General features: G+C 33.3%; 1 long non-coding RNA gene across 2 annotated transcripts; it reads left to right on the top strand.

Annotated features, from left to right (window-relative positions):
• Window positions 1–324: 324 nt before the first annotated feature.
• On the top strand, window positions 325–3,794 carry LOC109219256. 2 transcript variants are annotated; one of them, XR_002066903.1, is made up of 5 exons: window positions 325–471; window positions 1,864–2,010; window positions 2,397–2,593; window positions 2,917–2,984; window positions 3,381–3,794. It is a non-coding gene; the product is annotated as an uncharacterized LOC109219256 (long non-coding RNA). The 2 variants fall into 2 exon arrangements; XR_002066904.1 differs by lacking the exon at window positions 325–471 and adding an exon at window positions 1,022–1,320.
• The last annotated feature ends 516 nt before the right edge of the window (window positions 3,795–4,310 follow it).

The raw sequence follows: 4,310 nt of genomic DNA on the forward strand, positions 1-4,310 counted from the left end.
TCTCTTTTTGTATTGTTCCTTATTTTGAGTTTTCTAGGTTGGTGAAGAGTGGGGTAAGTTAGGCAGCTTGTTTGTGAAGAAAATAGAGCAACATCTGCCTATTGCGTGTTTCAAAAGAGTAATAATAAAAAGTACTCATTGTGGAATAACAACAAAAAGAGATCATAATAAAGAAGCCATAAAATTGAAATTAGGACGCCAAACTTGAATTTCCTTTATTTAAAAAAAACACTGCTAATAAACAGAAAAAAAAAGAATTCTTTATATTCCCAAATACTCCTACCTTTTTGTGATGATCCTAAAAAACAGAAATATTTAGCTCAAATACTTGTAACTCTGTATTGTATTATCCTTCCACCGTTTTGTTCTGTTCTGGAACTTTGTGCTTGCTTCTAGAGAATTAACTCTCTTTCAACTTCTTCTACATTGCTTTATCGAGAGCTAAAGGCACTAGGCTCTAACTGTGTCAAGGTATTAATTAGACCAGCTACTGCTGACCATAATGATGATCACTCCACATATAATTTAGTCTATGATGAAATTATCGAAAAAGCTTCTTCTTTAACTTAGACCATCATTCCTAACAGTTTGACGTACAATTTGTTCATTTTCTGTATTCTTTCATTTTGTATTATAGTCATTCTGGCAATGTTACATATGTTCATTATGATAGTATGATGTGTTATACTTGCAGATTACATCTAATGGCAGAAAGGTTCAACATGCGAAAGTGAAATAGAGTATTAAACCCAAAGACAATAGTAACAATTTATTCTTTTCAATTGGATGCCCTCCGATGGGACACAAATTGCACAAATTTCCATTAACATCATAAGGAGGGATTTAGGGATCAACATAGAGACGGTTGCAATTTCTAAAAATCAACTTCAAGTTTCCATTAATATTTTTTACATTTTCGTTTGAACTTCTTGTTTTAAACTTTAGTTGGGTTTTATTGTAGTTCTGAGTTAAAGTTTTGAATTTTTTGATGTTTTGAGCTATTTGGTTAAATGGATTGGTTATTATTTCTTGAAATATTTAGTTGTGCTTCTTGGTTTGTGTATTACGTGGGGTTTTGATTATTTTTTGCTCCTAGAGTAAGAGATGAAATTTCCACTCCCAGAGAAAAGCCATGATTTTCTTTGGATTCTTTCTTTATCTTTACAGAAAATGAAGGATTACAGCAGCAGAAATTAAATACTCAGCAAGCATCATTTAATTTGATGTGTTATAACTTCATGTTTCACAATTTTTGAGCTATTCTTTATTATCCTTTTTCCAGGCATGTAAAATTATCAAGGGACAAAGATACACCAATAGGTTGGTCGAAAAGCTAATTAATGTGCTTTGTTGAAGATCACATGCGAAAGACCAAGACATCATGAAAATTCGATTTTGATGTATTTATCAGTGATATTACCTACCTTTACTCTACTCATGGAACCACTGCTGCATATACAAACATAGCTAACTGGATTAGACTGAGATAGTAGGCCTTGAATTATTTCTGTGTGTAAATTTCTTCAATTCAGACTGACTACCACATATGACTGTTTATTTCCATACTTGACCAATTTGGCCTATGTTTTTTCACAAATCTTCAATGTTAATTTTTGTACATTCTCCATCTGGGTGTTATGCTAAGATTTGACTTCAAACGATGACGGGGATTAAGATATGAGAAGAACAGACAATTAAAGCTATATAGGCTAGCGACCTCCTTAATCTTAACTTTTTGTTAATGTTTGTTGTTCACTCTATACATGTTCAGAGTACCCAGATTTCGAAGTTTAATTACCATTACATATTTTTACAGTTAAATTTTAGTGAGAATATACATCTGACTTCAATATTATTGTGTAGAAATACTTGGTGATCACATAACTGTTGTGCGAAGGGATCACGAGCACAAATCTCAAAGTGAAAAAGGAGAATAAGAAATGTTACAGCTCGAGAAGAAACCAAGAGAAAATAAAAAAGCTCTTCAAGAAGAAAAAGCCCGGCAACAAAGTAAGTATCTTTTTTTTCTATTTTATCAGATATGCTCATTGGAAATTGGTGCATATGCTTACTACAAAACTTTCTTCCAGAAGAAGAAAACTATATTTATCCACTTGCCTTTCTGGTCACCTGCCCTTGAGTCTTAATTGTTGAATCTTAATAATTATTGAAACTGCTTTTTTCTTCTCTGTAGCACACTTGTACAAGTGCCAATGCTCACATTCCCCAGGTTCTAGCATCCTTGGTTTTCCTATGAAATCTAGCTGTCTATCTGTCACATCTACTGCCAAATGAATTGTCTGAATTAGTTATTTTTAATCATTCTGCAAACAATTGAAGCGGTAGTTTTTTATTGAATTTTGTCCTTGTGGGTAATAATAAGTTTATTCCATCAGATGCAGGCTAGGCTGGAAGCTGAAAGAGTTGAAATGTAAAAGCCGCAGGACGGGAGGCTGAGAGGAAGCAAAAAAAGTAACTACAGCAACGTTTCTGAGTCATTGATAAATGCTTCTCCGAGCTAGCAACGTTCAAAGGAAGTGACTAGACAGGATGTGAAACCCATACCTGATTAGCAGAAACATATATTCAGCAGGTATAATCCATATTTGACCTTCGTCCTACTCCTCTTTTTCTTTCAAACTATTTCAAATAAATAATTACTTGGAGGAAATGTTCCACTTCTGAAAATATTAATTCTTAACTAGGATGAACATATTGCACTTAGCGTCTCTCCTTGACATACATCCATCTTTTCCGACAAGAGAATAAGTTAAATATCAGCATTGATCAAACAGAGATAGTTTCTATATATATTTTTTCATGTTAAAATCATCTCCTTGCCATTCCATCTTTTGGAGCAGATAGTCATGGTTCAATATTTAATTCTTCTAGGACATTATTTTACTTATTGTGCAGGCCATCTCTCTATGGCACAATCTGGATTTGCTTAGCTGATTCATTTAAATCCTATTTGTGTAACAGAGGTAAAACTCTCTACTGCTGAATCTGTAGTGAAGTCCACATGTAATATATTTTTTCCTTGCCTACTCTGGTCCTTCTAAGGCTTTTGATTTTGATATTGTTTATTATTCAGGCTGGTGTTGATAGTTATAATGGTTCTTGTAAGTGTTCGTTGAATAACATATATTGGATGATGAATCAATTGTAAATAACATGAAAGCACTTGAGAATGATATCTACATTTGACTGGATTATTTTTTAACCATGATAAATATTAAGCTTCTTATTCCTGAATGCCCCATGTCCTATGGAAGTAATTGGTTTTTATGTCTGTCCATTGCTCAAAAATGCAAAAATTGTTCAAAAGATACTTGAATCTCATTTTAAGGTTATAATTGATAACTTAACGACCTCTACAGAAGTTGCAGCTGCGGTAAAATACCAATCATCCAGTATCTTACAGATGAATGCATCTCACAAGTTTATCCAAAGCTCTCATTTGATTTTTGTGGGCGTTACGTTGGATATCACTGAATGTATTTGAGAAGATTACTCTCTAATGTGAATCATTCACACGAGCTACATGTTTGATGGTTGGTCCAACATAATGAAAAAACTGGATGGACAGGTGAAGACAGTGACCATGTTGCTAAATACTCTTAAAGTCACATTGTTGTATGTGGACAACAATTCTGTCCTGATAATGAATAGTTATGACTTTTAAATACACTGTCTCCCTTTAGCCTGTAATACTTTGCTTTATAAAGCATCCTAGCAAAACCTTATAAGTGTACGAAAACATATTTCGTGACATGTTTCTTCTCTAATAATTACTGAAAACAGCATTAATCTACAAATATTTCTCTGCCGTAGGGTAGATTTAAGTAGTATATAGCTCTATTTCTGCTTATCTATAAAATCTCAACTAGCCTCTACATAATAGCTCAAAGGAATTCATTCCTTTACTTCATATGCATAACCAACATGACGGATTTAAATGCAAAAGTGAGTGACATCCGAAAATAGTATTAACAAAAATAGTCATTTAGTGATCATACAATATCCGAGATATCTAACTAATATCCAGTGATATTGTTCGTATTTGGTAATCCTTTATATGCATCAGTTCCTCTTTCCTGCCATTTCATGTCAAAATAAAGTTAAGAAAATAATAATTTCAACTTTTATCATATTGGACCCGTGCTGGCACGGACTAACGCCACCTAGTTATTATAGAAAAGCCATTGGTTTCGACGTGTCTGCTTCGTGGTATTAAAATTCAATCTCAGGGTATTACAGTCATTTTTTGTAAATAGGTACAACTATCTACGTCTCTTACTCCTGCACCC

Source organism: Nicotiana attenuata, unplaced genomic scaffold (assembly GCF_001879085.1).
Source record: "Nicotiana attenuata strain UT unplaced genomic scaffold, NIATTr2, whole genome shotgun sequence".
Classification (NCBI taxonomy): domain Eukaryota; kingdom Viridiplantae; phylum Streptophyta; class Magnoliopsida; order Solanales; family Solanaceae; genus Nicotiana; species Nicotiana attenuata.